This window comes from Rattus norvegicus, chromosome 7 (assembly GCF_036323735.1).
Source record: "Rattus norvegicus strain BN/NHsdMcwi chromosome 7, GRCr8, whole genome shotgun sequence".
NCBI classification, from domain to species: Eukaryota; Metazoa; Chordata; class Mammalia; order Rodentia; family Muridae; genus Rattus; species Rattus norvegicus.
In genome coordinates, this window is record NC_086025.1 from 57,119,111 (window position 1) to 57,134,527 (window position 15,417).

General features: G+C 41.8%; 1 protein-coding gene and 1 long non-coding RNA gene across 11 annotated transcripts in view; one reads left to right on the plus strand and one right to left on the minus strand.

Annotated features, from left to right (window-relative positions):
- The window catches only part of Grip1 (glutamate receptor interacting protein 1), a 657,377-nt gene that overhangs the window by 298,610 nt on the left and 343,350 nt on the right, over positions 1-15,417 (plus strand). The gene's annotated exons all lie outside the window — the stretch shown is intronic.
- Positions 1-15,417, minus strand: part of LOC134479878 (uncharacterized) — a 32,174-nt gene that overhangs the window by 15,858 nt on the left and 899 nt on the right. The window contains exon 2 of one of the 3 annotated variants that reach the window (XR_010053719.1): positions 1,669-1,839. The exons of 1 other annotated variant lie outside the window; for it this stretch is intronic. This is a non-coding gene — a long non-coding RNA (uncharacterized LOC134479878). Of the gene's footprint in view, positions 1-1,668; positions 14,384-15,417 lie in introns of those variants that run through there. One more of the 3 variants, XR_010053720.1, reaches the window with a different exon arrangement.

Genomic DNA, 15,417 nt, shown 5'->3' on the forward strand with positions numbered 1-15,417 from the left:
CTCACTGATTGCTCTTCCAGAGGACCTGAGTTCAAATCCCAGCAACCACATGGTGGCTCACAACCATCCATAATGGGATCCAATGCCCTCTTCTGGTGTGTCTGATGATAGCAACAGTGTACTTACATATAATAAATAAATATTGAAAGGAATCACATTTGGCTTATTAGAGTGTGACATTGTTAAAATCTGGCCATATTAAGAATACTAGATGATCATGTGATTTGGCTGAGAGCCCAAATAATGCAATTTGAACTTCATCTGTCTTCTGTGTTCAAAACAGAGTTTCTCTGTCTCATCAGCCAGTGACTGAACTCTCGTGTCTTCTTCTTCATTTCTCCCTCCTCCCTCCCCTCAGCCCAGTTTCCCTGGAACCAGGACACACATGAAGTCTGCTTTCCCTAATGTTGTTTTGATCCATCGTGGGTTTAGACAGCCGTGTGGCCTCTCTGCGTGGTCCACACCATCTTGTCTTTCTTTTTCCAGCTGCACAGTTCTCTTGGCACACTGGGTAGTAGTAGGGGGAGCCCACTGGTATCCTGTATCTGTCCCCGGCAGGAGTCACTTGCCTCGTTAGGCAATGCAAGAGCTTGCCCTGCTACTTTGTAATTTGTGTCACTTGAATCCAAGTGGGAAGAGTTGAAGGAAACTTTCAGAGAAAAATATAAAACAAACCCTTTGAAAACGTGAGAACATAATGCCTGCTTAGTAGACAGTGATGTCGCTGGTGATTTGTATATAATTATTACTCAGTTTTAGGTGGTACTTAAGTCCTTTGTCCAGGACGGGAAGATTCATTTGTACACATCATTATTATCCTTCCTGACATGTGCTTTGGTGACATTAATCAGGGCTGTATTTCCTGCATCAGTAATGATAAGGCTGTCTTCTGTGGCTTTATTATGTTGTCACTGTGTGTGTGTATGTGTGTGTGTGTGTGTGTGTGTGTGTGTGTGTGTGTGTGTGTGTGTGTGTGTTGCCTCTCAGTGGCCGTCCTCTGGTACAAAAGAAATATCTCATGTGGGGATAAACTCCCCAGTAGCTGACATTTAACAGTCATGTTGGCAAGCATCTAGTTTTCTTCCACTTCGTTCTCTCTGCTTGTCAAGCTGAGTCCTGGGGAATTATCGTCGGTGGTCAGAGTAATGACTGCTTGTCATTTGCAACAGAAAACAGTTCTGAGATGGCGCTTCTTTCTAAAGACTGATAGTTCACACGGAGGTAGGCTTGACGGAGCGTCAATTCAAGCCTGCAAATGACTAACTGATTTGAAGGAAGCCTGAAAGAGAAAAAGGGAATTGCCGGACTGGTCTGGAGGAGTGCCCATATATGAAGTTGTCTTCAGAACCATTCACAGTCCAAAGGACATGTTTTCAACCAGGTGGCAGGAGGACAAATGGAAGCAAGTGTCCCAGGTTCCATTCTGAGGACAGCAGGAATTGTCTCAGGGGATCTAAGTGCGCCATTTCAACGCTACATCAGAAGAGAAAAATTGAACCCCGCATTCCATTTGTTTGCATTTGGTTGTAGCAGAACAAATCATGTGGGCAGGGCTTTAACAATCAGATCCTGCATATGATGACTACTGTCTCTTCCCTCCCTCACGGCCCCGAGCTCTGGTAACTGCCTCATGCACAAAACACATTAAAGACAGGAAATGATAAACTGGAATCGACCAGTATTATTTATTAATTTGTGAGATGTTTTAATAAATCCAGCCTCCAGGGCAGAATCAGTCAAGGTAACCATGGCACGCTGTCTGTGTTCCTGTTAAGGCGTTTGACACATCGCTTTGTGGTTGTGTGTTCTCGTTGTCTGACTCCTCCAAATAAATTGTTCCTGGAGGGAGAAGGGAGATCATCTCCTTGCTCTTCTGTATCCCAGGATATAGATGAATAGGGTGCTATTGGCGCTTGGAGAATCAGATTCATCCAAAGGTGGCTTCTATTTTTTTAAGGGTTTGATTTAATTGGACATTTAGTCACGATTGCTAGTTGTACCGCATACATTGTGAGTTTAACAGTTCGAGGAGGGCAGGGAGAGACACAGAGTAGGTGTTAGGGAAATGAAGACTGTCAGAGGACTTCTGCCCACATCCCTTTATCCTTCACAGTCAGCTCTTCTGAAAGCTGAGGCCCCTGTTCTCAGCCTCCTCTGGTCAAACAGGAATAAATGCGATAATACAGTCAAAGCAGGAGGCTGTTTCCAGTTGCCTACATCCTAGCATGTCCTTGTGGGTCATTAGGGTGTAGCATGTGAATAACACACATCCTTAGCTATTACACATCAACAGAAATGTCTCTAACTACAGAAAACCTATCGCAGCATCCTGGGAATAGCCAGAGGAGAACATGGAGACATCGTTTTACGGTGTTTGCTCTTCCTGTAGAAGGTCACGAGTTTGGAGCTAGACACAGATGTAGCCTTCATGTGTCCTCACGACCCTGCTGGGAAGGCACTGTGCCTCCACTTTATAAGTGAAGACCAGAAGCAGAGAGAGATTTTGAAAAAGTAAGTTATGTAGATGACTATTTTACAACTAGAGTGCTGGAAAGCCAGAATTTGATCCCGGCAGCCCCTCCTTCTAGGTAGGACTGGATGCGGAGCCACGGGGCTCCTTTAAAAGTGCAGCTCGTACACACCCCGGGACCTCGAGATTGCTCTCTTGAAGCCTCTATACACATTAAGAGCTCAATTTATGAAACCTGCGATCTGTGCTGGCCCAGGCAAAAGGCCAAGGTAACCATGACATTCCTTTGACTAAGGAATGAGGTATCGAGTAAGAGAAGCCTGTCCCGGTGGGAAAGGGATCAAAGAAGATAAAAGATTACTGTAGACCCTGGAGCTTTGGGGAAGGGTTCTGAAGAACTCGTAAGCCTCGGGGGTGAGCCACTGAGAGTTTCGTTTTAGCTACAGGGAAAGATCACCAGGGATGTAGGAAAAAGTACACGGGCACATGTACTTAGGGAGAAGACGACGCAGGGAGATCTCCGAGTAGGCCAATAGCATCTGATTGAGAAACCACTGTCTGTCATGGTGGTTGGGAAGAGGGAAAGGCACAGTGTGTGGCCCATCACAGAGCTGTCAGGTGGGAGGGAACAAGGCAGACAACAGAGAAGGAAGAGGCTGCGGAGAAGGAATGACCGATTGTCCTCATGAAACACACACACCAGCCAGCCGACATCTTACCATGTCAGCTGAGGGGTAGACAGTAATGATTCTGAAGAAAACGAATAGGCCCGCCTTGGCCTTCTATACTGAATGCTAATGTTATGGGGCCTCCAGAGCTCAGTGCTTTCATTACGTTCCGTCCTATCTGTCTTCTGTGAATCCAGAGGTGCATGGCCTACTCAGGACGGAAACGAAGGTGCCCCCTGAGCAGGTAATACACACACTGAGACAAGTCACCCGTCAAACTCAGGTATGTGGAGAATTCAGACTGTGTAAGGCAGTGTGACCCACCTACCCTTGAGCTGCATTTGACACAGGAGGGGAAACCTAATCTGGTGCAAGAAAAGACGTCTAATATGAACAGGAAGAGAACAGAAGAAAAGAGATGATAATTCAGGACTATGATAATGCTGGCACACAGGAGAAGGGTTCTGAAGAACTGATACTGTACACTCATTTTAACCCCAAATAAATTTCCCAGTGCCCCTCAGATATTAGGATTATTTCTTACCTTATATGTTCAAACTAAATTTATTTTGCAATATGGATTATATTTTTGTAAATTTTCATAATTTGGGAGGGATTTATTCCTTTCATAATACATATGGGCAGTTTTTATTTTCTTGCTCTATTTAGGGGAATCATAGATACTTTTATGCACGAGTCTTTTTAATTTTGTAGAATTGGCTTAGGGGTTTAGCAAGAACTCAAAGATGCATGAAAAGCAATTAGGGAAGTTCCTGGCCCACAAGAAGACTCATATTCTTTTGTCTGTTTATGGTGGAAGTGACTCATGGCATAAATAGCAAACCAGCGGCTCTGAGGGCAAAGGGTCAAACCTAAATAGATTCAGTCACATCCTTCGTTAGCCTTGATGTCCTTGGTAGTTGCTTGGAGATGTGAATGTGGATCGAGTGTAGGAGTTTATGAATGCGTCTGTGGCTGAGTACACTGATAGCAACAGAGACTTACTAACTGCAATCAGGATTAAGTGAAGGAAGACCTGGTGTCTGGCTCAGAAAGTTCAGTGAAGGTTAGGTAGCCTGTACTGCTATCACATGGCTGCCACTGACGTCACCGTGACCACCAGCACCGTTAATGATTGACGTCACTGAGACTTGTGTTACTGACGAGAAGAACCGCAGCATAAAAGTGATACACAGTTGAAAAGGAAGCCTCATGAAATTCAGTGGTTGCTAACTCACCATGACATTCAGTTTTTACAGAATACTGTGCCATTTCCAGAGTTTTCTAGAGATGAATAGGGGCAAGAATTGAAGTACTAACTGTTCATTTGATCTATAGAAGCCAAGGTTAAGGAGGTAAGGAAAACAGGCCCCACAAAAAGATAGGCTCTGCATTGCTCCACTTAAAATACCCACAATCTACCTAAGGTGGTCAAGATTTGCAAACAGCATATGGACCAGTGGTTGCTGAGGGTCTGGATAGAGGGAATAGGGGTTGTGTTTGATAGGCGTGTGGTTTCAATTTTGCAAGATGACAGTGTCCTAGAGGTCTGCTGCCCACCAATGGAAAACCGTGTAACAACATTGGGCTATGAACTTTATATGGTTAAGATCGTAAGACATGTTCCGTGGGTGTTTCCCACAGTTTGAAAACATGGGGAAGGGGAAGGGGAGAAGTAATCAAGTTTAAAGTGATGGTCTGGGCTTGATAGCTTCTGTAACACCTCCAAGGGGCACAGGAGGTGTTGGTGGCTGCATCCACTGAGCATGTGGTCTTCTCCAGGCCAGTTGGAAGGAAGTACCACTCTCCAGAAACAGTTCCTGGAACAGGAGCTACAACACTGACCCACCCCAATTTCTCAGATTGCAGTTTGCCCAGCTGGATTGAATTTATATCCATTTCCAAGTTGCACTGGGCCTCTCCAGCGTAGGGAGAGTCAGCATTTACAGCAAAGGTGATGGCTACTGCTGGGAACTTAGTAGCCCTGGTGGGGATTAGCATGGCCTCGGGAATAAGATTGCATGTAAGATTAATATCGGGTAAGTGCCACTGTTCCTTCTAGTGTTGATGAAACCACTGCTCAACTTTTCTTTCTTAATAACATAAGGAGCACTTTATCAGGAAATATCTTACAGCTATTGCATAGCTGATGGGCTAAGAACAGGCCATGCTATTAAGATTTTTCACCACATTCTTTGCTTTGTTTGCCCTGGAATGAGAAATCAGGGCACTTAAACTGCATGTCATTAATGCAGTCAGCAAGAGATAAGGTTTGAAAAGATTTTATTTCAAAATAATTTTAGATTTTTCTTCTGTGCATGCTTGTGCATATGCATGTGTGTATGTTTATGTGTATACATGTATGTGTATGCATATGTGTTTCCGTGTGTGTATGTATGTATGTGTCTATGTGGTTTTGTATATGTGCATATGTATGTGTATGTGTGTGTATATGTGTATGCACGTGTGTGTTCATGTTTGTGTGTGGTTTTGTATACGTGTACATGCATGTGTGTGCATGTATATATATGCATATGGGTGGGTGTGTGCATGTGTGTATATGTGTACATGTATGTGTGAATGTGTGTGTGTGTGTGTGTGTGTGTGTGCGTGCCTGTATGTGTGGTGGGAAAAGTCTTAGGAAAGATGATTCACTTAATGTTCTTTTGTCCCTCAGGTTTTGTTGTTTGTTTGAGTAGAATCATTAGTTTGGAAAATAAGATAAATGTTTTCTATCTGAAAAAAATAGAATGGTATTCTAGAAATTGTAAAATTTAGACTTGTTTGCCTCTTCAAAATAGTCAGCTCATTTTTCATGTACAGAAAGTCAGTTTTGATCATAACTTCAGACCAAATGCATACGCTAGCCTACTGAATGAAAGGGCATCAGAATGAGGCAGGCTGCCCCAGGCAAGGGGCACCACAAAACACTGGATTGTAGATAATTCCTGGTGAAGTAGGAGCTTCTTCCCCTCTGCTCCCTCCTATGATGTACTTCCCATTTCTCCATAGAAAGAAGAGGTATTTTTGAGCCCGCTTTTTGGCAGTCAAGAGGATCCCACATCAATTAGTTCTACTTCTTCTGGGATAAAGTTTAGAAGCCAGGGTGTTAAAAGATAATAATTTAGATGAAAATTACACTCAAATGACGCAAGCTCCAGCCTGGAGCAGATAGTATAGCAATATCTGTCTCACCTTGCTAACAGGTCCTGTATAGACACTTCAGATACAATATCCTATCTGTCCATTTAACAGGCTTGGTCCACTCCCACTCTGTGTGTGCACTTATGAGTGTGAGAGTGCTCCCTTCCAGTTATAAGCCCCAGGAAACCCATCAGTGTACCCATGCAGCTTCAGAGGGATGCAGGCACATAGTGGTTATAAACTCCATGGCAGAACATAGTCTTGTTTTAATCTTTGGTATTGTAGACATTTGGGTGTTGGTATCTCTTCAGTTTTATGGTCTCATCTGTCGTGCAGATTCCCTGTTCTGCATTGCTATCTGTTGCTGTGGTAAACCACTCTGACTGAAAGTAACCTTGGGTAGGAAAGGGTTTGTTTCATCTGCAGTAATGTTATAGTTACCATTGTGGAGAATTGAGGCAGGAAGGCAGGCAGGATCTTGTGAATGGAAGTCGGCAAACAATGCAGGAAAGCTGCTTGCTGGCTCACTAGGGGTCATGCTCTGGTAGCTGGTCTCTTCAGAAAGCCCAGCCTAGAGTCCCCCTGCTTAGGGAATAGTACCACCCACAGTGGGGGGGGGCGTCTACATCAATCAACAATCAAGAGAATCCTCTTTAGGATGCTCACATTCCAGTCTGAGCAATTCTGCCATTAGAACTCCCTTTCCAGATGACTCTAGGCTATGCCAGGTTAACAGATAGTTAACACTAACTAAGACACCCTTATTTAAAAGAAAATTATTTGTGGCTACATTATTATTGAAAGGATACCAGATGCACACTTCCGTCGGTCTATTTTCTTTTGTCCAATGGAAAAATAAAAGTATTTTGAAAAAAAACACAGTGGATCATCACTATTTGCCAGCAGGCTGTCCCTTAAGTACTGAGGTGCTATTAAGAGGCAGAGAGGAGATCCACTCCTGGTTCTTCGGTGGATAATGTGCACCACTAAGCACCAGCAAAGAGAATTTAAAGCGAACTGTTTATCTAAGGAAATGCTCTGTAAGTACTGCATTCGAGTGAAGGTTGAGTGTTTTTTTTTAAATCCAGTACCAACCATTAAAAATAAAAAATATAAAATTCATGCATAAACTTTCCGTGCAATTGATACAACTTTTTCAAATACTGTCAATCAAATAAAAACTCTCCGTGTACGCTCACTGGGTACCTTCTTGGGGGGTGGGAAGGACTGGGTGCTTAGGATGACTGATGAAAAAGAAGGAATCACAAATGGTTTAAATAGCAATAAATAATAAATACACATAATAATTGCTCTGGGGACACCATGAAAGGAACGATTAATTCCACCTGAAGGGATAGAAAAGACTTCACGGAAGAGGGAACTTTGATCTATGACTAAGGGATAAGTGGGCTTCTCGGTTGTGGTAAATAATGCTTGCTACTAAGATCAACAAACTCTAAAATCTCAACACAACAGGATGGAATTACTTCTTAGTCATGTCACAAACCAATGACCCAATCAGGTTAGCAACGGTGGAAGGCTACAGAGTAAGTTGTGGACCCTAGATTCTCTGCTGCGGTAAATGAGAAACATTCATTCACGTTCGTTCCCCATCAACTTAAGTGTTTGAACACTTGTCTGGATGTTGGCACTGGATGGGGGAGTCTGTGGGACATTTAGGAGGAAGTAAGTCGCTGGAGGCAGGCTTTGGCAGCTTATAGCCTGACCTCACTTCCGGTCCTCCCTCTCTGCTTCCTGTGTATGGATGAAAATTTGATTAACCAGTTTCCTGCTCCTATCTCTATGATTTCCTGCCAATTTCCCCATCTGTTAATGTCTCTCTGTCATGATGGACACCAGCTCTTTGGAACTATACGTCAGAACAAGGGCTATTCCCATCAGAGACACTTTCTATCACAGTCTTCTCTCACAGTAACAGAAAAATAACTAATGTACCCAGAACCCCATTTATACTGGTTAGCTTTTTCCAGACTCTTGGAATAAGCAATATGCAAATGGAAGTTGTATGGGCATAACTCATCACTTTAATTCCTGCTCTGTGTACTGGACTCCCAGCACATGGCTGCCCTGAGCTATGGGCTAGGAAGTGTATCATAGCAAGTGCTAAGGTAGATGAGGGAAACAGGGACCAGTTAATGATCGTTATCTTGCTAAATATCATGAAATTATTTTCCATGGAGAAATGGAGTCAGCTAACAAAACGGACTGAAGGGATGACTGGGAAAGAGTCTGGGGGAAGAATGGATCGTTGCATTTTGGCCTCGGTGCACAGTGGGTGAGCAGGAACATATCAATGAAAAACACCATTAGGAGCCTAGTTTATGGTTAAATTATCAACAGCTCGAATATGCTACCAAGAACTTTCTACTGCTGCTGGTATTATTGTTTTCCATTGTCTCATAAGTAAATATTAGTTGATTTTCGTGACTGAAATTTGAAATGGGCATTATATTTATTTGAATTTGAAGTGGGTGCTTTCACAATATACTTTTTAAAATTGAGTTGTTTTTTTTTTCAGTAAGATGCTTTTCTTTGAAGATTAGATCATTTTTACACACTATATACTTCTTTAAATTTTCACTAAACACCAAAATACAAATCTACTCAGTGCTTAATTAACAGCTAGTAGTTGAATATCCACAGAAATGGCTTTTAAATGGGTAGAAGGGAACAATGCCCGTATGTAACCCATGTGACGATTTCAAAATAATCCAGTCCGTACTGCATAAAGATATCTGCGTTAGAGTGCTTATTTCAATTCAAATAAACAAGATATATTGCTGTCCTTGAAAACTGACATTTCAGGGCACACTCTATTCATGTCTATAACAATACATTTGCTTTAATTTGTTATGAAACTAAATACCATTTTACACATTGAACTGAAAACATTTTAATTATGCATAGGCATTAGGTCCCCTCAAAACCTAAATTAGCAGAAGTCTCAGATTGGGCAGTTTGTAGGTAGGTCTTTAATGAGAATGCTTGATACCCAATACCTTTCATTCTGTTCTCCAGTCCTTGGACTCAATTGCAGATTAAATGCTCGCCTGTACCCGTAGCCCAGTGTTACGCTGGACTTTGTTATGGTTTATGGTATGGATGAGCATTTTCTGTTTTCATTTGCATTAGCGATTTGCTGGCGTTTAAATTGACGGTCTACGGGTAAAGATGGCTGTGCAGCATTCCCTCCCCTTGTCTGTTTCAGGGTCTGCTGGGTTTGTGACATGTTTCCCTAATGATAATGACTCAATGTGGCTTTGCCCTTTGTCATAGTTTGAAAGCACAAGCAGCGGCTCTAGGAGCCATTTTAGATCTCAGCGCCCATCACTGGATCATAATGTTACACTAAGCCTGTGGCTCATACTGTCTGCTCTTTCACATCATGTGTGAAACTTAAAAGCCAATTCGTCAAGTGTGTGCAGGAGATGAATAGATACAAAATGTAAATCTACTTATTTTGGCTCAACAAACCATGGAATGTTTCTCATTAGGGTTAATGAAAACACCACAGTATATCTATAAGAATTTTTAATTCAGTGCTCACATATGAAGCATCTGCCCAGTACCCAGTCATGAATACTAAGGAGAAGACCAAACTCCACTCTTGATGTGCTCACAACAGTGGGAAAAAGAGGCCTAAAGGAGTCTCTGGTTTGGAATCAGGTTATCCCTGAAACACAATGAAGCGGATAGTCTGAATAACTCCCATTCTGGACTCTGTTCCCCTGAAAGAATACTCCTGAACACCCCTCTACCTTTCCTGCCTGGAGGGTTTTGAGATAGAAAGGGTTTCTTATTATGCTGGCTGCTTCTACATCCGTCTCCTGTGAGTGTTGGCACTCACACACATCCCTTTAGGTTCTCTGCCTCTCTCACTCTATGTTGAGAGAATACCTTGTGTATAGATGTCAATGAAAAAACCTATGGCCTATAGGAAAGGGTATAATAGAAGGTGGGACATCCGGGAGGCAGAAGGAATTCTGGGATAGAATGAGGCATGGGAGATTGGCCCGGGAAGATTTGGCAAGACCACACTTAGTAACGGAACACAGGTAAGCAACCATGTGGCAGAATGTAGAACAGAATAAATGGGTTATATTACGTCATGACTTAGTCAGAGAAGGGCCTAGCTATATGGACAAGGTATTTATAAACATATTTTGAGTCTGAGTCTTATTTCTGGGAACGTAGGACTGGGAGGAAGAACAAGACCAAACTTCTACAACTGTTTGCCTTAGTTTTCCTAATCTTTTATCATTCTGTTTTCTTATTCTTCCTCATTACATTCAGCTATTAGGGGTAGACTTGTTCAATGATTGGGTGTGAAGAATGGGAGTCATTCCTCCAATGTCCTTAACTTAGAAATCTGATAAATTAGAATTCTGAGGAGTTCCATAAACTCTAATTTTTCTTAGCTTCTCTATTGGACTGTATTTTTATTTTAACTTAAGACATTTTTTAAAATCAATGCTATCTTCCCAGAAGCAGATGACCATAATAAATATATGAAGATGAAAGAGATCAGCGCTCTAACAATCTTAGAATATCCCCATCTTTATTGGTTTAGATCCTTCCTCTTATTTAGGAGATGAATTACGGCTCATTGCCTATTCTGTCTTGATCATCACATGTCAAAACTTGATTTTAAATTCTCTTTGATACCCTTAATTTGGGTACTTAACCCCTATCTCACCAGGAAGCTTATGTGAGAAACTCTTATTGCCATTAGAACTCATCAGACTGAGTTTAGCTGTGTGTTTTCTTTGTGATCCTTAGGTGCTCGGTGATTCTGCTCTAATTTAATGAATATATTCAAAAGTTGTTAATTAAAAGTGCTGATTGTCTGATCAACTGTTCAGAGTATCAGTTAGTCTTTAGATGTCTCTGTTGTCTTGAGGTTGACTGGACTAAGCCACGTAGCAGTTGAATGGGCCTGGGTTCCCTCCCTCTGTAGAGGTTCCTTACACCTTAGTCCATTTTCTGCGAGATCAGTAGCTTTCTCCATGTAGACTAAAGTGGCTCGGTTCTTGGCCCTGTCTAGCAGTTGGTATACACAGCAGCCACTCCTTGACGTAACCTGGAAATGGACAATCAAAGCTCTTTTCCTCATTCCCTGTAAGAGAGAGACCCTAGGGAGTCTGAGATCATCTGTCTACCTCCTCAAGACTGACAGCTGCTATGCCTACCCCAGAACTCTCCAGAACGTCTTTGGTCAGTGATGGGAAGATTGTTAAATATATTAGCTTATCTAATATTTCCCAATAAGGCCAATTCCTGAGCTATCAAGGGATGGTGTAGATTTCCTCCCAAGCCAAAGTGTTTTTTCAGAGGAATACACCAGGTATGCAATACCTGCCAAAGAGGGAAGCCGGTGTAATCACTCCCTGATAGATCTGGAAGTCTAAGGCAAATGCCAGATTTGTTTCTGCCAGCATGCACCATGTTTAGACAAGGGGGCGAGCGTCATGGCAGTATGGGGATGCTTCTACGAATACTAGTCTTTCAGGTGAAAACTGAAGGAAGTGCGAGAAGGCTGACCAGGGAAAATGATCTGCCTGCTAATCAGTTAGGGAGTGGAATAAGGCGGACACATCTTCCTCAGGTACTGATTTGGATTTGAGCAGTTGCCCTGACAGGGCCCCAGGCTCCTTTTGTCCTGTTGCTGTGCCATCTCCAAGGTAGTACCTTTATCCCTGATGCCTCACCACCAGGATAGCTGCTTTCCAGACAATGGGAAGGGAGAGGGAGAGCAGGCACTTCCAAAGGTGTTCACCTCCACTCTGTTGCCATCCAGTGATTGCAGGGGCGGCTGGGGAAGGAAGGCTCTCTCCTTTATCCCCAGGCAGTAAAACTGCCAAATTAACGTCCACAGGAAGTCTGGCAGTTAGATACTGGTTACTTAAAAGGATTACGGTTTTACTAAATCAGCATTTAGGGAGAATCAGTAAAGTGCAGGGGAAAAAAAAACTATGAATTACCTGAAAAAGCCTTGTTTACAGAACAGAAATAAAGACTTCAGTTTGCTGTGGTGAGGCTTTGCCTTGGGCACAGCTGAAAAAAGGCAAGGTCTAGGGTGAATAGGAGAGAAGTGAGCCACTGAGACCACTTTGTCTTCTTTTTCCATAAATTATACTGTGTAAACAATGTGGGAAGCAGGTAGAGCATGGTCACAGCTTTGTAACATTTAATATGCCTTCTCAATGACAGATATTAATTATGTTTAAAATAATGAAAATGGTATTGAATAAGACTGGGTACCTTTTTAGAATCTCACATTTTAAAAAGAGAAATACTCAATTAAACAATGTACTAGAAATTCACAGAAACGTGAAGAGTTCTATAGAGGGCAGGATTGACAGGGCTGATGGACTAGTGGGATATTTACAGTCTGTGAGAGGAAGGACAATATTAAATATTTACTCAAAACGTTTGTTAAATGACTGTCAGGTGTGTCTTTGCTTAGGTTGCCGAATCTATCATTATCTATTTGATCTATCTATTTATCTATCTGTCTATCTTATCTATCTATCTATCTATCTATCTATCTATCTATCTATCTATCTATCTATCTATCTATCTGTCTATCATCTATCTGCTATCTACCTATCATCTATTTATCCATATATGTATATATATCTCACCTGTCAATTTATCTGTAAATTTATCTGTCATCTATATATTTATATAGCAAAAAAACTGGGGGTTCATTTGTGAGGTCCTTAGGAATGATTAGCTTTAGAAATGGCCATTTTTCTGTTTGGAGCAAAATATTTTATAGAATGAATGTATATATGTACATATATATACTTTAATATATACATCATATACATATACATAGTCTTAGTATTTAAGATGGCAAACACCAATGCATAAAGTGTAAAAAACACCCAGGAACATTTAGATGGGAGTGGGGAGATATTTAAAATCATATGCAAAATTCAAGCCAAGATAGAGTCTAAGATGACACAATTTTGTCTTTGAAGCTGTTCGGGTTTTTTTCTTTTTTCTTAAAACTCGCCTATACGTTTATCTACCCAATAAGAGAGCATAGAAAGAGATGCTTCTTTTGCTTCACGGTCACTGGGGCTAATTTTACACTGGGGCCTCTGTGGAGAAGGAGGAACTTGTTTGACCTTAGAAATGTCCACTGAAATGTATTCTTTCTCATATACAACTGCCCCCTCAGATTATATAGGCAGAAATGATAGATATTGTTGCTATAGTTATGTTCAAGTTAGAAATCTGTAATTTTTTTAAATTTTATTTTATTTTTAATTATTTCTGTTATCGTAAGATAGGAGGAGTATATACATATGAGTGCTGGTGCCCACAGGGGCCAGAAGAGAGTGACAGATCCCTGGGCTTGGGTTACAGAGGGATGTGACCCACTTGCTATGAGTATTAGAGTCAGAGATCAGGCCCTCTGGTAGAGCCACATGTCTTAAATGCTAAGCGATCTCTTCAGCACCAGTTTCCAATTTATAAGCACGGAAAAAGCCAAACCAACTGGGCATAACTTTGTTTACTAATTTTACCACTGATGTTCTTGGTAGAAACCATCTTCATTGGGGGGAGGGCGGCAAGGGGGGGAGGATGGGGAGGAGAACACCCATAAAGAAGGGGAGGGGGAGGGGGATGTTTGCCCGGAAACCGGGAAAGGGAATAACACTTGAAATGTATATAAGAAATACTCAAGCTAATAAAAAAAAAAAAAGAAACCATCTTGAGGTCTATTTTTAGTATCAAGAATGTGATTTATTCGTTTATTTCTCCATTCACTGCTTTTTAGCCTTCAGCTAAATTTGCTCCATTAACTTTCCTGATCCTAAACCTGATTCTGCTTCATCCGCGCACATTTTAAACATAGTATATGATATAATTACAGGTAGGCAGCTTAACATTTCAACATATCTGATTTCAGATCTAAATTCGGATGAACATTATTTAATGTAACACCTTATTATAACATTATTGGTCCATAAATGTGTTAAAATGGCGAATTGTTTTGCCAGCAGGAGTCAGCCGTGGTCTGAACTAGGGGTACTTGGAAGCTTTCCCAGTTAAAAGTGACTCTTTCCTGTAAAATACCAACCAGAAGTTCATTTGGATCAACAGTTTACTTTGCATTGTCAATGGGGGTTGTTCAACCCGCCTTTCATACTTTAAGCATGAAATAATACATCAATGAAATAATACTATCCATTTGCTCCTAGTACCACATTGAGCTCAGTCAGGGTAATGCAGGTCCATCTATAATTTAGGTAAACTGAGGCATTCCAGGGAGCATCTGGTACAATGGCAGGATTTCAGTGGAGAAAGCCGGAGAGGCAGGGAGGAACATGCCTTCCTTAGTACCTCAGTAATGGCGTCCTCTCTTTCTCCATCATGGCAGCCTTTCCTCAGTTCCAATAAGCAGTGCTTCTCAAAACATTGTGTTCATGATTTCCTAGTGATTGTAATGAACTGCAGAATATGACTCAACAGGTCAAGGGTACCACCCAAGGGTTCTGAAAAGTTTCCAGAGGATGCTATTTCTGCTGTTCCGAGAATCGCACATTGAGTATCAAGGCTATAAAATATCAGTGTGGTCTGGAATAGAGTCTGAGAGTTAGTGGTCTGATGAATGCTGGTCCAAGCCCAACTTTTAGTTCAGTGGCCCCACCTCTTTTTTCCTTCTCCACAAATGGGAGGCATCAGCAATGATTGGTCCTCACAGACCCAGCTGGGTCCAAAGAGTTAGCTCAAGAATGTTCCTTGTGCTGTCTGCTCTGTCCCTCTTTTGTGGTGTTTTTGTCAGCTCTTAGTGGATCAAGTTCCTTTTAAGGGAGGCAGGTGGTAAAAGGCACACAAGATTCCAGCCACAAAATCAATCCCAGCATCCTCTCCTTCACTGCGATATACTTAGCCACACTTTGAAATGCTCTGCGGTACTGTAAAGGATGAAACTTTCTATCAGAATGTTCAGCCTGGCAACTCTCCTCATTGGCAGCCCTGAGGCAGGTTTTTTCTTTCATTGCTCTTACAGAGAGCGTCCACTGACAACCACTCCTTTCAACTCTTCTTACAGAAGTTTGCATCTCCACTGAGTTTACTTTCTTTCCCAACCACCAA